This window comes from Siphateles boraxobius, unplaced genomic scaffold (assembly GCF_051911475.1).
Source record: "Siphateles boraxobius isolate OS27281-9 unplaced genomic scaffold, OSU_SipBor_1 42, whole genome shotgun sequence".
Lineage (NCBI taxonomy): Eukaryota > Metazoa > Chordata > Actinopteri > Cypriniformes > Leuciscidae > Siphateles > Siphateles boraxobius.
Genome location: NW_027509053.1, coordinates 50,246 through 70,937, shown reverse-complemented (window position 1 = coordinate 70,937; position 20,692 = coordinate 50,246). Strand labels below are relative to the sequence as shown.

Genomic DNA, 20,692 nt, shown 5'->3' with positions numbered 1-20,692 from the left:
AATATCTCCATTCACAATCTAGAAGTCCAATGCGCTATGCATTGCGCCACAGAGCCACAAAAGACAAACTTTAAGACGCTATTGCATCGACATCCCTTCTTAGATTTCCACATTTTGTGCAGATGCACACTGTTCAGCATGCAAAGATTTACATATGTAAAAGATTAAGTGAGTGGTGCCCACATCCTGTGGCATAGGCACTGCTGAGATTCGAACCCAGGATCTCCTGTTTACAAGACAGGCACTTTGACCAACTAAGCCACAGCGCCACTTGCTGAACCTTCTACAATGTGTTGCTATAAAAAGTCTAAAAGAGGTAGCAGGTCAGGAAAATAGCTGATTACATCATGAAAGAGGTTAGGGGATTATTTCCAAAACCCGAGGGGCATTCAGGGCTCTGTTGAAGAAAGAGGGAATATCTGAAACTCTCAATACGTGTTTCTGAAAGGTTTTTGGAACCTCCAGTTACAATACATCTAAACTCTGTCTCAGCTAGGAGAAATGGAAAGCAATCTCTGCTATGCTTTCAGCTGATCTGAAAGACAAAATCCAGAAAGCTTTTCATGAATTATATATTCATATTTGTAAAGACTGTTTTGAATACATCCAGAGGCTGGATCTCAACAATAGGAAGTAGCAGATTCTGGCCTAAGCCAGTGGTTTTCAAAACATTCTCGAAACCTCCCAGACGCTATACATTTTTGTTATTTACCTTATTTCAAAAGGGTTAATTGAGCTACTTAGTAGAGTACTCTATGATCTGACGTGGGTGTGTCCAATAAGGGAGATGAGCAGAATGTGAAGGGTAGGCTTCTGAAGTAGTTTGTGGACCCCAGTTTTAAACATATGTCTGACTCACAGAGACATCAGAGCAAAAGAGGCCACTGACTATTCTGGTGGGACTCAAAACCACAACCAGGGAATTTCTCCATTCGCATCCCAGAAGTCCAAAGTTCTATCCATTGTACCATAAAATGACACACTTCAGGGAAGTATTGCATGCGCAGCACTTCTTAGTTTTTCCAGTTTTGTGCAGGTAAACACAGTTCGTCATGCAAAGACTTTCATATGTGAAAAGGTTAAGCACTCCCATATCCTGTGCCAAAGGCACTGCTGGGATTTGAACCCAGGATCTCCTGTTTACGAGACAGGCGCTTTGACCAGCTAAGCCACAGATCAGTGAAATTTGTTGGTAAAACAAGTCTAAAAGAGGTAGCACATCAGGAAAACAGCTGATCACGTCATGAAAGAGGTCCCTTAGAGGTAAGAGGATTGTTTCCAAAACACGAGGGCCTTTCACGCCTCAAGGGAATGTCTGAACTCATTTAATTTTGGCTCTACACTCTCGATAGTCATGCCTAAAATGTTTCCTGAGCCTTCTTCTGATATGAAATGGCAAAATCCAGAAAGTTATCCATGTATTATTCTTCATATATGTAAAGACTTTGTTTGTACAAATATCCATAGGCTTGACCATATCAATGGGTAGTAGCAGATTTCAGGCCTAAGCCAGGAGCTTGCAAACCATTCTTGAAGCGCATCTGCACCACATATATATATATTTTTTATTATCTCTCTCATTTAATACAGGTGAATCAAATAATTGATTGATAATTAACGTACTCGACGATCTGACTTGGGTGTGCTCAATAAGGAAAAGAAGAAAAATGTGTTGCGTAGGCTTCTGAAAAAGTTGGAAAACCCCAGCTTTAAGCAAATGTCAGTCTGGTAAAGACGTCTGTGCAAAGGGACACCATTCGTGACTCTGGTGGGACCCAAAAAACGACAACCTTTTTAAAACCTTCATTTGCAACCGAGAAGTCCAGATTGTCTTTCCTGCCAAGACTTTCACGTCAGAGAAGGAGAAGGTTAAATGACTACTCTTAGAAGCCACAGATTAGGCACTGCTGGGATTCAAACCCAGGATCTCCTGTTTACTAGACAGGCACTTTGACCAACTAAGCCACAGCGCCAGTTACTGTCACTGGTTCGATGCTTTTGTATACAAAGTCTAAAAGAGGTAGCATGTCAGGAGAATAGCTGATTACATCATGAATAGGTCCCTTTGAAGTTACAGGATTATTTCCAAAACCTGAAAGGTGTGCAGGCTTCTGTTGAGGGACAAGGGAATATCTCAAGCCATTTATTTCTGGATCGAAACTCTCAGTACTCGTGTCTCAAATGTTTCGGGAACCTCCAGTTACGATACATCTAAATGCTGTTTCAGCTTGGTGAAATGGAAAGCGTGTTTTTTTTTCTTCTTTTTCTTCTAGGTAGGTGGCCAACAATAGGTTGTTGCAGATTTTGGCCTAGGCCAGTGGATTTCAACCTATTCTTATTTAAATAGGTGACTTAAGTTAATTAGTAGAGTACTCTGTGATCTGAGTTGGGTGTGTCCAAAGAGGGAAATAAGCAGAACGTGAAGGGTATGCTTCTGAAGTAGTTTGTGGATTCAAGTTTTAAGCATATGTCTGACTCACAGAGACATCAGAGCAAAAGAGGCCACTGACTATTCTGGTGGGACTCACAACCAGGGAATTTCTCCATTCGCATCCTAGTAGTCCAAAGTTGTATCCATTGTACCATAAAATGACACACTTCAGGGAAGTGTTGCATGCTCTGCACTTCTTAGTTTTTCCAGTTTTGTGCAGGTAAACACAGTTCGTCATGCAAAGACTTTCATATGTGAAAAGGTTAAGCACTCCCATTTCCTGTGCCAAAGACACTGCTGGGATTTGAACCCAGGATCTCCTGTTTACGAGACAGGCGCTTTGACCAGCTAAGCCACAGCGCCAGATACTGTGAAATTTGTTGGTAAAACAAGTCTAAAAGTGGTACCACATCAGGAAAACAGCTGATCACGTCATGAACGAGGTCCCTTAGAGGTAAGAGGATTGTTTCCAAAACATCTGAGCAATAGAGGGTATGCACGACTCTGGTGGGACTCGAACCCACAACCTTTGAATATCTCCATTCACAATCTAGAAGTCCAATGCGCTATCCATTGCGCCACAGAGCCACAAAAGACAAACTTTAAGACGCTATTGCATGCACATCACTTCTTAGATTTCCACATTTTGTGCAGATGCACACTGTTCAGCATGCAAAGATTTACATATGTAAAAGATTAAGTGAGTGGTGCCCACATCCTGTGGCATAGGCACTGCTGGGATTCGAACCCAGGATCTCCTGTTTACAAGACAGGCGCTTTGACCAACTAAGCCACAGCGCCACTTGCCGAACCTTCTACAATGTGTTGCTATAAAAAGTCTAAAAGAGGTAGCAGGTCAGGAAAATAGCTGATTACATCATGAAAGAGGTTAGGGGATTATTTCCAAAACCCGAGGGGCATTCAGGGCTCTGTTGAAGAAAGAGGGAATATCTGAAACTCTCAATACGTGTCTCTGAAAGGTTTTTGGAACCTCCAGTTACAATACATCTAAACTCTGTCTCAGCTAGGAGAAATGGAAAACAATCTCTGCTATGCTTTCAGCTGATCTGAAAGACAAAATCCAGAAAGCTTTTCATGAATTATATATTCATATTTGTAAAGACTGTTTTGAATACATCCAGAGGCTGGATCTCAACAATAGGAAGTAGCAGATTCTGGCCTAAGCCAGTGGTTTTCAAACCATTCTCGAAACCTCCCAGACGCTATACATTTTCGTTATTTACCTTATTTCAAAAGGGTTAATTGAGCTACTTAGTAGAGTACTCTATGATCTGACGTGGGTGTGTCCAATAAGGGAGATGAGCAGAATGTGAAGGGTAGGCTTCTGAAGTAGTTTGTGGACCCCAGTTTTAAACATATGTCTGACTCACAGAGACATCAGAGCAAAAGAGGCCACTGACTATTCTGGTGGGACTCAAAACCACAACCAGGGAATTTCTCCATTCGCATCCCAGAAGTCCAAAGTTCTATCCATTGTACCATAAAATGACACACTTCAGGGAAGTATTGCATGCGCAGCACTTCTTAGTTTTTCCAGTTTTGTGCAGGTAAACACAGTTCGTCATGCAAAGACTTTCATATGTGAAAAGGTTAAGCACTCCCATATCCTGTGCCAAAGGCACTGCTGGGATTTGAACCCAGGATCTCCTGTTTACGAGACAGGCGCTTTGACCAGCTAAGCCACAGATCAGTGAAATTTGTTGGTAAAACAAGTCTAAAAGAGGTAGCACATCAGGAAAACAGCTGATCACGTCATGAAAGAGGTCCCTTAGAGTTAAGAGGATTGTTTCCAAAACACGAGGGCCTTTCACGCCTCAAGGGAATGTCTGAACTCATTTAATTTTGGCTCTACACTCTCGATAGTCATGCCTAAAATGTTTCCTGAGCCTTCTTCTGATATGAAATGGCAAAATCCAGAAAGTTATCCATGTATTATTCTTCATATATGTAAAGACTTTGTTTATACAAATATCCATAGGCTTGACCATATCAATAGGTAGTAGCAGATTTCAGGCCTAAGCCAGGAGCTTGCAAACCATTCTTGAAGCGCATCTGCACCACATATATATATATATTTTATTATCTCTCTCATTTAATACAGGTGAATCAAATAATTGATTGATAAGTAACGTACTCGACGATCTGACTTGGGTGTGCTCAATAAGGAAAAGAAGAAAAATGTGTTGCGTAGGCTTCTGAAAAAGTTGGAAAACCCCAGCTTTAAGCAAATGTCAGTCTGGTAAAGACGTCTGTGCAAAGGGACACCATTCGTGACTCTGGTGGGACCCAAAAAACGACAACCTTTTTAAAACCTTCATTTGCAACCGAGAAGTCCAGATTGTCTTTCCTGCCAAGACTTTCACGTCAGAGAAGGTTAAATGACTACTTTTAGAAGCCACAGATTAGGCACTGCTGGGATTCGAACCCAGGATCTCCTGTTTACTAGACAGGCGCTTTGACCAACTAAGCCACAGCGCCAGTTACTGTCACTGGTTCGATGCTTTTGTATACAAAGTCTAAAAGAGGTAGCATGTCAGGAGAATAGCTGATTACATCATGAATAGGTCCCTTTGAAGTTACAGGATTATTTACAAAACCTGAAATGTGTGCAGGCTTCTGTTGAGGGACAAGGGAATATCTCAAGCCATTTATTTCTGGATCGAAACTCTCAGTACTCGTGTCTCAAATGTTTCGGGAACCTCCAGTTACGATACATCTAAATGCTGTTTCAGCTTGGAGAAATGGAAAGCGTGTTTTTTTTCCTTCTTTTTCTTCTAGGTAGGTGGCCAACAATAGGTTGTTGCAGATTTTGGCCTAGGCCAGTGGATTTCAACCTATTCTTATTTAAATAGGTGACTTAAGTTAATTAGTAGAGTACTCTGTGATCTGAGTTGGGTGTGTCCAATAAGGGAAATAAGCAGAACGTGAAGGGTATGCTTCTGAAGTAGTTTGTGGATTCAAGTTTTAAGCATATGTCTGACTCACAGAGACATCAGAGCAAAAGAGGCCACTGACTATTCTGGTGGGACTCACAACCAGGGAATTTCTCCATTCGCATCCTAGAAGTCCAAAGTTGTATCCATTGTACCATAAAATGACACACTTCAGGGAAGTGTTGCATGCGCAGCACTTCTTAGTTTTTCCAGTTTTGTGCAGGTAAACACAGTTCGTCACGCAAAGACTTTCATATGCAAAGACTTTCATATGTGAAAAGGTTAAGCACTCCCATATCCTGTGCCAAAGACACTGCTGGGATTTGAACCCAGGATCTCCTGTTTACGAGACAGGCGCTTTGACCAGCTAAGCCACAGCGCCAGATACTGTGAAATTTGTTGGTAAAACAAGTCTAAAAGAGGTACCACATCAGGAAAACAGCTGATCAAGTCATGAACGAGGTCCCTTAGAGGTAAGAGGATTGTTTCCAAAACATCTGAGCAATAGAGGGTATGCACGAGTCTGGTGGGACTCGAACCCACAACCTTTGAATATCTCCATTCACAATCTAGAAGTCCAATGCGCTATCCATTGCGCCACAGAGCCACAAAAGACAAGCTTTAAGACGCTATTCCATGCACATCACTTCTTAGATTTCCACATTTTGTGCAGATGCACACTGTTCAGCATGCAAAGATTTACATATGTAAAAGATTGAGTGAGTGGTGCCCACATCCTGTGGCATAGGCACTGCTGAGATTCGAACCCAGGATCTCCTGTTTACAAGACAGGCACTTTGACCAACTAAGCCACAGCGCCACTTGCTGAACCTTCTACAATGTGTTGCTATAAAAAGTCTAAAAGAGGTAGCAGGTCAGAAAAATAGCTGATTACATCATGAAAGAGGTTAGGGGATTATTTCCAAAACCCGAGGGGCATTCAGGGCTCTGTTGAAGAAAGAGGGAATATCTGAAACTCTCAATACGTGTTTCTGAAAGGTTTTTGGAACCTCCAGTTACAATACATCTAAACTCTGTCTCAGCTAGGAGAAATGGAAAGCAATCTCTGCTATGCTTTCAGCTGATCTGAAAGACAAAATCCAGAAAGCTTTTCATGAATTATATATTCATATTTGTAAAGACTGTTTTGAATACATCCAGAGGCTGGATCTCAACAATAGGAAGTAGCAGATTCTGGCCTAAGCCAGTGGTTTTCAAAACATTCTCGAAACCTCCCAGACGCTATACATTTTCGTTATTTACCTTATTTCAAAAGGGTTAATTGAGCTACTTAGTAGAGTACTCTATGATCTGACGTGGGTGTGTCCAATAAGGGAGATGAGCAGAATGTGAAGGGTAGGCTTCTGAAGTAGTTTGTGGACCCCAGTTTTAAACATATGTCTGACTCACAGAGACATCAGAGCAAAAGAGGCCACTGACTATTCTGGTGGGACTCACAACCAGGGAATTTCTCCATTCGCATCCTAGAAGTCCAAAGTTCTATCCATTGTACCATAAAATTACTCACTTCAGGGAAGTGTTGCATGCGCAGCACTTCTTAGTTTTTCCAGTTTTGTGCAGGTAAACACAGTTCGTCATGCAAAGACTTTCATATGTGAAAAGGTTAAGCTCTCCCATATCCTGTGCCAAAGGCACTGCTGGGATTTGGACCCAGGATCTCCTGTTTACGAGACAGGCGCTTTGACCAGCTAAGCCACAGCGCCAGATACTGTGAAATTTGTTGGTAAAACAAGTCTAAAAGAGGTACCACATCAGGAAAACAGCTGATCACGTCATGAACGAGGTCCCTTAGAGGTAAGAGGATTGTTTCCAAAACACGAGGGCCTTTCACGCCTCAAGGGAATGTCTGAACTCATTTAATTTTGGCTCTACACTCTCGATAGTCATGCCTAAAATGTTTCCTGAGCCTTCTTCTGATATGAAAGGGCAAAATCCAGAAAGATATCCATGTATTATTCTTCATATATGTAAAGACTTTGTTTGTACAAATATCCATAGGCTTGACCATATCAATCGGTAGTAGCAGATTTCAGGCCTAAGCCAGGAACTTGCAAACCATTCTTGAAGCGCATCTGCACCACATATATATATTTTTTTTATTATCTCTCTCATTTAATACAGGTGAATCAAATAATTGATTGATAAGTAACGTACTGGACGATCTGACTTGGGTGTGCTCAATAAGGAAAAGAAGAAAAATGTGCTGCGTAGGCTTCTGAAAAAGTTGGAAAACCCCAGCTTTAAGCAAATGTCAGTCTGGTAAAGACGTCTGTGCAAAGGGACACCATTCGTGACTCTGGTGGGACCCAAAAAACGGGACACTTTTTAAAACCTTCATTTGCAACCGAAAAGACCAGATTGTCTTTCCTGCCAAGACTTTCACATCAGAGATGATTGAATGACTACTCTTAGAAGCCACAGATAAGACACTGCTGGGATTCGAACCCAGGATCTCCTGTTTACTAGACAGGCGCTTTAACCAACTAAGCCACACAAAAGTTACTGTCACTGGTTCGATGCTTTTGTATACAAAGTCTAAAAGAGGTAGCATGTCAGGAGAATAGCTGATTACATCATGAATAGGTCCCTTTGAAGTTACAGGATTATTTCCAAAACCTGAAAGGTGTGCAGGCTTCTGTTGAGGGACAAGGGAATATCTCAAGCCATTTATTTCTGGATCGAAACTCTCAGTACTCGTGTCTCAAATGTTTCGGGAACCTCCAGTTACGATACATCTAAATGCTGTTTCAGCTTGGAGAAATGGAAAGCGTGTTTTTTTTTTCTTCTTTTTTTTCTAGGTAGGTGGCCAACAATAGGTTGTTGCAGATTTTGGCCTAGACCAGTGGATTTCAACCTATTCTTATTTAAATAGGTGACTTAAGTTAATTAGTAGAGTACTCTGTGATCTGAGTTGGGTGTGTCCAAAGAGGGAAATAAGCAGAACGTGAAGGGTATGCTTCTGAAGTAGTTTATGGATTCAAGTTTTAAGCATATGCTTGTCCAACACAAAGACATCTGAGCAAAAGAGGGTATGCACGACTCTGGTGGGACTCAAACCCACAACCTTTGAATATCTCCATTCACAATCTAGAAGTCCAATGCGCTATCCATTGTGCCACAGAGCCACAAAAGACAAACTTTAAGACGCTATTGCATGCACATCACTTCTTAGATTTCCACATTTTGTGCAGATGCACACTGTTCAGCATGCAAAGATTTACCTATGTAAAAGATTAAGTGAGCGGTGCCCACATCCTGTGGCATAGGCACTGCTGGGATTCGAACCCAGGATCTCCTGTTTACAAGACAGGCACTTTGACAAACTAAGCCACAGCGCCACTTGCTGAACCTTCTACAATGTGTTGGCATAAAAAGTCTAAAAGAGGTAGCAGGTCAGGAAAATAGCTGATTACATCATGAAAGAGGTTAGGGGATTATTTCCAAAACCCGGGGGGCATTCAGGGCTCTGTTGAAGAAAGAGGGGATATCTGAAACTCTCAATACTTGTGTCTGAAATGTTTTTGGAACCTCCAGTTACAATACATCTAAATTCTGTCTCAGCTGGGAGAAATGGAAAGCAATCTCTGCTATGCTTTCAGCTGATCTGAAAGACAAAATCCAGAAAGATTTTCATGAATTATATATTCATATTTGTAAAGTACGGTGGCCGAGAAGGGTCACAACACATACAAACCCCACAACAACTACATATTCAGAAAACACATACAAATTCAGAAAACACATGCAAACAACGCCACAACAACTACACATTCAGAAAACACATACAAATTCAGAAAACACATACAAATTCAGAAAACACATGCAAATTCAGAAAACAACTTTGTCGATTTCACATTCGCTGCAAATATTTGCAGCACGAGCAAATAGGGAAACAAACTGCAAACTGCAAAAACACAACGGAAATGTTTCCGGGGGGGCCATAATCAGTGACGGACCCGCATCCATCCGGTTGTCTTAGCGCTATTTTTTGAATGTGTGCTGTGCTTTTCTTGTCTCAAGAGGTAAGTGTTTCTCTTTCATTATGACAGACTTGTCGATGTGCTCTGATACCGAAGTGGTTTTGTGTGTTTTTAACATATTAAGTTATTGTCCCCATAACGTATTAGTCTGCCAACGTTGTTAGCTGGAAACTAAGTTAGCTGGCTAGCTCGTGTCTGGCCATTAAATAGATGCATTACTGGCGTTTGTACAATGTTGTCCTGATATCTGAACTATTTATTTAATTTTTAGTTTGAAATGTTCTGTCCGTATTGTGCCGAGCAACTGGGGGACGCTCCCAAGTTTTGCCCGTCGTGTGGTCTGAACGTGGGGTTCCTTACGGTGTGTCCATCCACGTCATCAAGCCTAGGCCGTGGGCCTACAGGTAATATCCCCTTACTGTGCTCCCATTTTAACGTTACTGTGCTGCATTGAATTGTCCCATGGTTTTAGCTGTCAGAAAGGTGGCAATTTATCAACCAATCACAAAGCATAGCTATAATGAATCAGTGTGTGTGTGTTAGTGAATGAGACAAGTATCCAAGGAAGAGCAGGTCAATTCATGAGGTTCAGGGAAGTTAAAGAGGCTGAGAGGAGGACCTTTTCAAAGGCTAAAAAGAAACCAAACATTATGGTCAAGATAAACTAATATGGAGGTTTAGGTCACAATGTGACTATTACACAGTACACAGTCTTAAACATGTTTGTTTTTCTTCTTTTCTTATTTCTGTAGATTTCAATTGGCATAATGACCAGAACAAAATATGGGTTAAAACCTATAAGAGGGAAAACTTTGCCATTAAATGTTGAACCCCTGTGGTCATCAAAACAAATTTTGCCAGCTGCTATAAAAAAACAGCGAGATTTTAATCAAGACATGATGTACGATGGAGAATATGTCCTGGTATATCCTGATGGCTCTCAGGTACAAAATATACCAGGCACAGACAAACCCTTTGTCCTTGAACATTATAAAGAGGCCATTGGAAAGTCTTACCAGAGGATCGTACTGTACATCTGCCCCCTTCAGGATTCGAGTAAGTATTGAAGTACATGTATGTAAAATAATAATAATAATAATTGATAATGGTTGGTAATTAAGTGAGTTCTTAATTTAATTTGAGCTGGTTGTAAAATTGCCATATATTTTGCATATACCTAGCCTAATAATGATGCATCATTTTCTCTTTCCAAAGTCATGGAGATGACTCCTCTTCAGAATCCGATGATGAGGCATTTGCTAGCCTTCCACTGAAAGGAATAGATCGAGCATGTTGTGCTCTTTAAATCATATAAACAAATATCTATAATATGATTTAAATTAAATTATTCAAATTATTTGTTTGTTTTAGTTTACCAAAACAATGTCCACCAACAGTGTCCAGGCCATCTGATGGGCAAGTATGTATTATTCTGTAATGTTATTAAGTTTATGTTAATGATGTAATTATTGTTAATTTGTTTGGTGTTATCTCTACTTTCATAAACAGGCCAATGGAGCAGGACCAGGACCCAAAAACACCACATCATGTGACTTCTACAAGTAAGTCACAATGGATTCAAATTGTTCGTTCATTGCACTAATACTTTTGGCTCTGGGTTTAGCATGAAATATTGACTGCTGAATGTAATGCATTACAGTACCAAGTATAACACTTTTTACTGTAATTTCACAACCATCTTGTTTTAGTATTTCATTGTTCCTTTAATCCACAGCACATATACCAAGATCTATGCACCAGTTGTCATTGACAGCAGTTGCTCTGATGTTGAGGACGTAGACAATTTTCAGGAGGAAGACAGGTACTTTGATAGAAATAATGCTGTCAACCTTTGTTGTTGTTTTTTTTGTTTGTTTCCTCAGATATATTACATAGTTCAAGCTACATTTGGCATTTTACCTGGTTTCTGTTGCCATACAATTATTAAAGCAAATATTCAAATTGTATATATTTTTTTACTTACCCCTAAACCGAAACAAAATCTGGCAGAAATTATTGAAAGCTTGCAATGTGTGCTTCATGCTTATGCCCATCACATTTCATCACACACATATGGTGTTCTCACTGTAATGGGACCATAAAAGATTTATATTTTAATTATCCAAATAAAAGGCAGTGTTAATGTTTCTCTTTCTTGTGTTGCAGAGACGCAGATATTGGACTGACGGCTGCAGACGTTCTGTCAAATCTGTCATACAACATTAACACAAAAAGCTGTAGCAGGTTAAATATAAACCGTGCTAATGTCTGGGATGGTGCTCTGAGGGGATTCAAACGTTCCTCATTTGACCCCACCTGTAGCCTTTTGGTCAAATTCACTGATGACATCGGGCAAACAGAGGAGGCTGTGGACACAGGAGGGCCTACACGGGAATTTCTGACACTCTTGATGGACGCCATTAAAACCAGTCGATTTTTTGAAGGCAAAGAAGATGGCAAATACCTGTCATTTGATAGCAAAGGTAATTCACTTTTTGTCACATTTTGACAGTATTATAAATCAATTTGTACTAACCGTGGAACATTGCCATTGTTAGCTGCAGAAGGTGATGAGTATTTCCATGTTGGAAGAATGGTTGCCGTCTCCATTGTACATGGTGGTCCAGGGCCTCGATGCTTTTCCCCAAGCTTCTACCAGTACCTGGTTGGTAAAGTTAAGACCATTGAGGCACCAATTGAGGATATACCTGATACTGAAGTCAGGAATGTTCTCCTTGAGGTAATTGTAATTATGTGTTTCTAAGAATATTCAAGAATTTTTTTTATATATATTTTGATGAACAATCAACAATTTGGACACCCCAGTAGCTTGAAAAACCAGTGTGATATTGGAATAAAACCAGTGACTTCCATGCTTTGTCACTAATATGTAGTCTAAATTCCAACCAATACTCACTTAAAAAAGTTGGGTTAAAATCAACCCAACAGCTAATCCAATGGTGGGTTGATATAGCACCGACCTATTGTTGGGTTATTTTAACCCAATAAATTAGGTAACTAGTTTTACCCAATAAATTGGGTTTCAAAAAACGAATCTGTTGGGTTATTTGGCCAAAATGCTTTAATCAAACTATTATTAATATTAATTATAATTACTATTATTTCCATGAAAATAACTCACTCACTCACAACTTAAGTATATTAACAATGCTTTATTTACATCCAATTAGACATTGCATTCAAAAGTTATTGTTGCAAGTGTTTCAATAAATAAAATAAAAAAAAGTAATGCAATTATAAACTGCCTCATAAGGCAACGTGTTGAAGGGAACACCTCCAGGCACAGAATATTAATGTTAAAATTAATTAATTTAGAGTTATGTTTTAAGTTCTAAGAAACATGGATCACAAAAACACAAATAAACAGTTGTAAACATTACAAGTTGTAAACATTTTCATTAAGTTATTGTTTGCAATTGCTTTCATTTACTTCCTTAAAATAAGAAATTATTTCAATAAATAAATAAATAAATAAATAGAAATAATGCAATTATAAACTGCCTCATAAGGCGACAGTGTGTTGAGGGAACAGCTCCTGCCACAGAATGCTAAAATTAATTTAATTACAATTATGTTTTAAGTTCTAAGAAACATGGAATACAAATACACAAACAAAACAAACCAAAGCTTGTCCAGCTTATCCAATTATAAACTGCCTAAGTAGGCGACAATGAGTTGATGGAACTCCTCCTGGCACAGAATATGATGTTTTATTAACAAAGTTCGGGAGAAGCACGTTCAGATAATTAACACGGGTGGAGAGCACTCAGCAATCATGATTAAAACGTGTATATATAGACTCAGCACTCTCACCTCATTTCTCTGACAGTTTAGCAGCGTCCCTCCACCACCCCTTCTCCACTCTTCTAGTCCTAAACCACTTTACATACAGGGGGGAGTACTCTGGGTTCGGGCCGAATTCCGAGCTCGGAGCCCTCCCCCCGTACAGCACGCCAAATACGCATTATACTTTATTCCCTTTAATTGTATGTAAGTGTGAACTCGTGAAATATTGTGTGTTGTAGCAACTGCCAAACAGCTGCCGCAGGCGTTGGATACTCAATGTCTAAAACATAAAATAATTTAAAGCATGTATCCACAGCTTGTAAAAGGCTGTCTTGCTCTAGTGCCGCTCCTCCCACAATGACGAAGGCTTGTGAGCAGTTGAATTTGTCCCCAAGCTGCAGGACATGAGGGAATTGCCTCCGTTGCTCCTCCTCCTCCAAATACTTGATGATGTTTGTTCCAACCTTTAAATAGAAATTTTAAATGGTAAATATGCACAAATGGATCAAATATTACCCCAAATGTGTTGTCATAAATGATGTACCTACAGGCTGTAAATCAACAAATGCTTGTTTTGCCTCATGGTAAGAGGGCCGAGCCATCTTGCAGCCTGTTTTGTGTGGCAATGGAGGAAGGATAGCTGGCAGGGTTTTTAAAGCAACATCTCCAAGAGTGTCTTTACATAAAACAGAAAGAACAATGGATTAATCTTTAAACAAGTGCATTATATCATAGACAAAATATTATAACTTGACATGAAAGTACAGAGCTGTTGTGCAGGATTTTCTCACCAGAAGAAATGGTATTGGGTACACAAAATAACCCAACATTTTTTAGAGTGTACAGACAGTGTTTTTATTTTACTCTAGATTAAGAATGCTAGGACACTGGAAGAACTCGTGGAACTCGCAGATAAGCACTCCAGCATGCTTCAGACAGCAGGATGCTATAATGCCTGAGGACACTGGAGGATAAGGAAAAAGTTGTGGATGGTTACATCCAGTGGTACTTCACCTACCGCAACCATGTTTCCTTCCAGAGGTAGGTCACTCTGACTACTTTGTAAGAATTCAAACGAGAATTTGAATGAAACTCAAATGAGTGTCTAACAAATGTGAGTCCTACTGGCAATAGCATTAAGAACTTACCATGATCTGCCTCTTCCCCTCACCCACAACCCAACCCGGTAATAGGTTCAAGGATGGCCTGGCTACCCTCAACTTTTTCAACGCTCTGGAACAGCATCCCTCCATTTTCCTGCCCTACATGTGTTACAGTGCGTCAGACCTGACAGCCGAGAGTGTAGAGTCACTGTTCCGTCCAGAAATGAGCCCAACTGGTAGCTCAAATCGCCATGAGGAGGAGAGAGTGCTTGGCTACTGGCTGGACTACTTAATCGCTGTAAAAGGTATAATTTTCTGTATGTTGTTTGAAGTGAAGTTCACAAATGGATGATAAATCTCAATGTGTTTCTTTACTCCCAACCCCCACAGAGGAAGGGTCAGGGATGTCCTTGCAGGACATTCTGATGTTCGCCACAGGCCTGAAAGAAATCCCAGCAGCAAAATTAATACCACAGCCTCAACTCACATTCCAGAAACACTCAAGGTTTCCTGAGGCTAATGTCTGCGCGAACACATTAAAACTCCCGATCTTACCCTCATATGAAATCTTTGAGGAAGCCATGAATTATGGAATCAAGAACGCTCCAGGATTTGGGCTCCATTGAGGTGTCAATCAGAAATTAATTATCAGTGGCAAATTTGCATTACTGTTGTTACTGTTTGCATTGCACTTTGCACTGTTACATTGTTTACAGAAATCCATTTTTTTTTTATAAGAAATTTCTCTATTTGGAAACTTTTCATGGCAGATTTACATTGCTGTTACTGTTCGCACTTTACTATTTGTATGGTTACATGGTTTACAGAAGTCCAATGATTTTTTGTATAAGAAAAGGTGCAAGTTTCTCTATTTGGAAACTTTCCGTGACAGATTTACATTGCTGTTACTGTTCGCACTTTACTGTTTGTCAGTATTTTAACAGTTAAAAGAAATAAAATAATTTTTATAAGAAAATGTAAGTTTGTCTATTCTGAAACATTTTGCAAGAGCCATCAGAATGAAGTTTATTTGTTGTTGCATAAATTGGTCATGAAATGTTACCGATCTAGCATGAAAGTCACCATTAGCTTCAGCATACCGTATTTATCAACACTGTTAACACCAAAAGCATACATTGTGATGGTGGAAAAAGTAAGGGAAGTCATTGCAATCGATTAATATCTTTGCTTTTAATTTAACCTTTAATTTAAGGTGTCCATATCAGTACACCACACTGGAGGCAATGCTGTCTGAAAGAAAATAAATTGCCTACACGTCTGTTAGTTCTCTCTCTCAAAGACCAGCCATTTCCTTAAGTCTAATGTAGTTGTCAACAGCAGCTGGCCAGTTGATGGGTGGAGCGAGCTGGCTCTGTCTCTCCAAGTTGGCAAAATATGCTTGGAGGTTAGCATCTCCACACAAACTGTTTGTGGGTGGCAGAAGGTCTTTGAACTCCTGTAACACTTGGGGATCCACTGGGAATCCACAATCCCTTCCACCAAACCTAAGGCCGCACAGAAAGCACAACAGTGAACTCATTTTGAATAGTGTTTAAATCTCAAAGGGAAACCAACCAAACATTTATTGAAAATGACAATACAGGTGTTACATACAAACCTGTGAGGCAGGTTGTAAATGGTATCAGGTTTCCCAGATGGACAGAGAGACTGCCGGACGGGTCTGATGGTATGGTTATTCCAAAGCTCTCGGTGTTCATCAAGCTCTTTCTGAAAGATGCCCAGGAACACATACCGTACAAGGCACTTGTGTTCATGGGTGCCATTGAAGTAGTGTCTCTCTCTCAGGTCACTGAATAAATCCATCCAGAACTGTGTCCTAATAATGGAGTACAGTGATTTTAGTTTTGTATAAATGTTTCTAATACAAATACTTAAATTATGTGACAGTCTTGGAAAACAACATTCTGCACTGCATTCACCAGTGCAGAATGGACTGTAAACACTTATTACAATTTGAAACAGTCAACCATGCACACTAATCCTTTTACTTATCATAACTATTGCACAATCGGCAGTACACAGCCTGATCCATGTATGACGCTCATATAAATAAGCCTACATTTTCAAAGTCAGCATTGTATGGTTCCAACCCAGCATAATATTACGAAAAGATTACAGAAATATGAAACAGTATTGAAAAATATGTGAGTAACAGTATTGTTAAACATACCTCTGTTTCCTGAAAAAGGACCACCAACTTTCAATCCTTTGATTGGCAGTTGAAGTGCCATACATGTGGCTGAGAGAACCTGCAAAGTCATCGGTGTGGTCCTCTCTTAAAGAACAGTGGATGGCAGCCATGTCTCCATTTTCTGTCCCACAGTCTGTCCTAAGACGAGCCGGAAGGCCACAGCTCGAAACACACTGCAGGTAATGGTGAGCTATGTAAGGAACTCAGCTTTTTGGAAATATTAATAATCAATAATATCTTGTTATTATTAATTATAAATATTTGGGTCAGTTAATTGGATTAACTTGATGTGGCTGAATTAATATTACAATCAATTAATCAGTTCTTCCAACGAACTATTTTGATTATTAATTTATTCTAATAAAGGGTATCTTCCATGGCCACCGAAGAATAATTATTTCTTCGCCTGTACAGTACTTTGAGCCAGTAGCAAAAACCGTGATCGTAAAGTGACTTGTATTGCAAACAAAACAGAACCAAATACATATTATGTACAAGTTTTATTAACTAAATATAGATATTTATATGAATATAAATAAACTAAATAACATACACACATGAATACATAAATAGGTTAGTGATAGGATGAAATTGGAAACCGGAAGAGGGTCTATGAGAAGAACCATCAGAATTTCATTTGCACATTTCATTGAATTGAATACTTGCATTTGTAATGGGAACAATTCTTGAAGTTGTTGAAAATTGGAGTCGTTGATGGTTCCGGCAGTGTCAAGTGGAAGTTGGTTGAGCGTTCTCTTTCTCCAGGAACGCATGACTGGTTTGGTGAAGGCCTGGGACTCTGTTGAGGCCACGCCGAGCACCCAGGAGAAGTGAGGAAGTCGGAAGGATGGGTGATTGGAGTCGTTGTTGGTTGGAGTCTTTGTTGGTTGGAGTCTTTGTTCCAAAACTCCTGAGATTGTCCTTGGTTGACATGACATGTCCATCCTGACATGACGGCCGGTGTTGAGCAGCATTTTTGGACCTACACCGAATGGCAGATGATCTAGAAGGTAGGGCTTCACCGCTCACCCGAGTCAGAGCACATGCCTCGTTGGCGCAGTTAGGCAGCGCGTCAGTCTCATAATCTGAAGGTTGTGAGTTCGAGCCTCACATGGGGCAGAATGGTGCTTTTTGATACACGGGACCGTGTAAATTAATGAGCTGCTTTCTGTATTCCCTTTTATGCCTTTGTCCATTTCTTCATATGCACTGTAATTGAAATCCAGTGTTTTTTTAAGACTAATGTTGAACAAATGCAGTAATAGTATTACTCTCATATTCATGTCATATGTGTCAGTGTTGTTACAATGTTTTGTTAAGGCTTATATCATTCTTTCATTCTAATGGCATGTCTTGTTAATGCTAATGTAATGTTTTACATGACATTCCTTGAAACTTGTGTCATGACACTCCACCCCATGCCCCCAAACCCATGACATTTCATTCCAAGAAATTTCCAAGAATCCTTGCCATGAAATTCTACTGCATCTTCTTCCGGTAAACATCACAACATGTTATTGCGTGAAATTCAGTTGAATCCGATTCAATCAACATGTCCATTTTTTCTGAAATGTCATGACTTGAAATTCCAAGTGCCATAGAATCCCATACATTGCACTAAAGTGTTACTTTAAAGGTCATGTACTGCAGGTCAGTGTTACTTTAATGTTTGGTTAATTCTAGCATGAACTGAATTGCAGTGCTTTGCCAACATTGCTGCATTTCTGGATAAACTTGCCAGAGGGTTAAAGACTCTAGCTTGACTCTAAAGACTTAAGGACTGGTGTGATGTGTTCATATGTTCTGGTTCTGCTCAGCATTCTGTATGAGCTGCAACTGTCTTATGGTGTTTTTGGGAAGGCCAGTGAGAAGTCCATTACAATAATCCACCCTGCTGGTGATGAAAGCATGCACAAGTTTCTCTAAGTCTTGACTGGAAATGTGACACCCCAAAGTATGTGCACATTTTCGGTAAAGTGTTAATTCATTAAGCAAAATTGGATTGTTATTTATGTGAACTAAAAAGAATTGTGGAACTTGAAAGTGAATCAGTACAGGATCGGTGTAGAAATATAGTTTGTTGTTGTAGTGAGAAGACGGGACTCGTATTATGAAAAGTGAAAGGAGGACTCTCATATAGGAGCTGTGTGCACCTGCGCCCTCACATCTGCTGAGGATTTAGTGCGACGTGACACTGTGGCTCCTGTCTCATAAATTTTTCCTGTTATTTTGCAGAACTGTCTTATCTGTATATTGAGCCTTCCGCGTGGGGCCTGTAACAGAAACAAAGCATCTAATTCTTGCATTATTTTTCAGGTGATAGTATGCTGATTTAGTTATTGCTTTGACATGACTACTGAAACTAAGGTCTGACTCCAGAGACACACCCAGATTCCTGACTTGATTTTTCGTTGTTTGACCCCTAGACTGAAGGTATGCGTTCACCTTGAGAACTTCATCTTTGTTTCCAAATGCAATGACTTCAGTTTTGTCTTTGTTTAACTGAAGAAAGTTTTGGCACATCCAATTGTTTACTTCATCAATGCATTGGCAGAGGGAGTTAATGGGGCTGTAATCGTTAGGCGATAGGGATAAGTAGAGCTGTGTGTCGTCTGCATAGCTGTGGTAAGCGATTTGGTTCTTTCTCATTATTTGGCTCATTGGGAGCATGTACAGGTTGAATAGGAGTGGCGCAAGAATTGAGCCTTGAGGGACTCCGCATGTCCTGGATGTCCACTCAGACTTATGGTCTCCTATACTCACATAATAACCTCTCCCTACCAAGTATGACCTGAACCATTTTTGGACTATCCCAGAAAGCCCGACCCAGTTTTCCAGCCTATCAAGAAGTATGTTGTGATCGACAGTGTCAAATGCAGCACTGAGGTCGAGTAGTACCAGCACTGATAATTTGCCTGTATCAGTATTTAAGCGAATATCATTTCAATAGGGTGCAGGTTGATGTTTTAAGGTGCTGTGCGGTTTCTTCCAAAATTTTGCCATCAATTTCTTCGAAATCAGACATAGTGACTACTTTCTCAGGTTGCGGTCTGATCTGTCTGACCCCAGCGCAACTCAAGGATGATCTGATCACCTTTCTGATATTATTGATTTTCTCAGAGAAGAAAGAAGTAAACTCACTGCACTTGCTCTCTGAGAGCATTTCACTGGGAATCTGGCTTGGGGGGTTTGTCAGTCTCTCTACAGTAGCAAAAAGAGTGCGCGTGTTGTTTATATTGCTGTTTATAATATTCCAGAAGAAAGTCTGTCTAGCTTTGCCTAGTTTCTTATTGAAAGCATGGATGCTGTCTTTGTAGATGTTATAATGGACTACAAGTTTTGTCTTCCGCCACATGCACTCTGCATATTTTTCACTGCTGCTGAGTTTCTCCAAGGTGCTTTTTGTGTGCCATTCTTCTTCCTGACTTTCACAGGAGCAATATCATTAATTACACTCTTAATTTTTGAGTTAAAAGAATCAAGGAGAAAATCAACAGTCAGCAGATATGCTTGGTGTTAAAGATATAGCCTTCATGAATAGTACACTAGTGTTCTCATTTAAGTATCTCTTCTTGACAGACAAAGATCTAGCTTCAATGGCAGGAGAGATCAATATATCAAAGCGAATACAAAAATAATCAGACAGTGCTACGTCCTTAATAACAATCGATGAAATGTTTAGACCCTTACTGATAAGTAAATCTAGAGTGTGTCCACGATTATGTGTGGGTCCATGTACATGCTGAGTCAGATCAAGTTTTTAAAACAGTTTTGATTTCTTTTGCCATATTGGTTTCTGCGTTATTTATGTGAATGTTAAAATCTCCAGCAATGGCAAAACAGTCAAACTCTGAGGCAATTGTTGATAACAGTTCTGTAAAGTCCTCAGCAAAGGCTGGAGAGTATTTTGGAGGCCTGTAAACAATGATAAGTAAAATGCGTGGAGCACCTTTTAACACAATATCCAGATATTCGAAAGACGGGTAATTCCCAAATGATATTTGTTTGCATTGATAGATATGTGGCGCGATACGGCACAGCAAATGGAGATGATTGTCCATTGTTCAATGGAGATGAAAGGGTTGTTCTCTTATAACACCTCTTCCTACGAAAAGGAGCAATACTATTGGTATTGAACCCAGTTAAAAAGTAGCCGACTACGCCACCTAGGTTATTTACTGAAA

At 39.9% G+C, this 20,692-nt stretch overlaps 13 non-coding genes across 13 annotated transcripts; 1 reads left to right on the top strand and 12 right to left on the bottom strand.

Annotated features, from left to right (window-relative positions):
* Positions 1–195: 195 nt before the first annotated feature.
* On the bottom strand, positions 196–269 carry trnat-ugu (transfer RNA threonine (anticodon UGU)). Its single transcript has one exon. It is a non-coding gene; the product is annotated as a tRNA-Thr (tRNA).
* A 1,630-nt stretch (positions 270–1,899) lies between these two features.
* On the bottom strand, positions 1,900–1,973 carry trnat-agu (transfer RNA threonine (anticodon AGU)). Its single transcript has one exon. It is a non-coding gene; the product is annotated as a tRNA-Thr (tRNA).
* Positions 1,974–2,720: 747 nt separating this feature from the next.
* trnat-cgu (transfer RNA threonine (anticodon CGU)) lies at positions 2,721–2,794 on the bottom strand. Its single transcript has one exon. It is a non-coding gene; the product is annotated as a tRNA-Thr (tRNA).
* Positions 2,795–2,930: 136 nt separating this feature from the next.
* Positions 2,931–3,019, bottom strand: trnar-ucu (transfer RNA arginine (anticodon UCU)). Its single transcript is given in 2 exon segments — positions 2,931–2,966; positions 2,983–3,019. It is a non-coding gene; the product is annotated as a tRNA-Arg (tRNA).
* Positions 3,020–3,158: 139 nt separating this feature from the next.
* trnat-ugu (transfer RNA threonine (anticodon UGU)) lies at positions 3,159–3,232 on the bottom strand. Its single transcript has one exon. It is a non-coding gene; the product is annotated as a tRNA-Thr (tRNA).
* Positions 3,233–4,856: 1,624 nt separating this feature from the next.
* On the bottom strand, positions 4,857–4,930 carry trnat-agu (transfer RNA threonine (anticodon AGU)). Its single transcript has one exon. It is a non-coding gene; the product is annotated as a tRNA-Thr (tRNA).
* A 763-nt stretch (positions 4,931–5,693) lies between these two features.
* trnat-cgu (transfer RNA threonine (anticodon CGU)) lies at positions 5,694–5,767 on the bottom strand. Its single transcript has one exon. It is a non-coding gene; the product is annotated as a tRNA-Thr (tRNA).
* A 136-nt stretch (positions 5,768–5,903) lies between these two features.
* trnar-ucu (transfer RNA arginine (anticodon UCU)) lies at positions 5,904–5,992 on the bottom strand. Its single transcript is given in 2 exon segments — positions 5,904–5,939; positions 5,956–5,992. It is a non-coding gene; the product is annotated as a tRNA-Arg (tRNA).
* Positions 5,993–6,131: 139 nt separating this feature from the next.
* On the bottom strand, positions 6,132–6,205 carry trnat-ugu (transfer RNA threonine (anticodon UGU)). Its single transcript has one exon. It is a non-coding gene; the product is annotated as a tRNA-Thr (tRNA).
* Positions 6,206–7,035: 830 nt separating this feature from the next.
* On the bottom strand, positions 7,036–7,109 carry trnat-cgu (transfer RNA threonine (anticodon CGU)). The gene has a single exon. It is a non-coding gene; the product is annotated as a tRNA-Thr (tRNA).
* Positions 7,110–8,442: 1,333 nt separating this feature from the next.
* trnar-ucu (transfer RNA arginine (anticodon UCU)) lies at positions 8,443–8,531 on the bottom strand. The gene is given in 2 exon segments: positions 8,443–8,478; positions 8,495–8,531. It is a non-coding gene; the product is annotated as a tRNA-Arg (tRNA).
* A 139-nt stretch (positions 8,532–8,670) lies between these two features.
* Positions 8,671–8,744, bottom strand: trnat-ugu (transfer RNA threonine (anticodon UGU)). Its single transcript has one exon. It is a non-coding gene; the product is annotated as a tRNA-Thr (tRNA).
* An 8,809-nt stretch (positions 8,745–17,553) lies between these two features.
* trnam-cau (transfer RNA methionine (anticodon CAU)) lies at positions 17,554–17,627 on the top strand. The gene has a single exon. It is a non-coding gene; the product is annotated as a tRNA-Met (tRNA).
* The last annotated feature ends 3,065 nt before the right edge of the window (positions 17,628–20,692 follow it).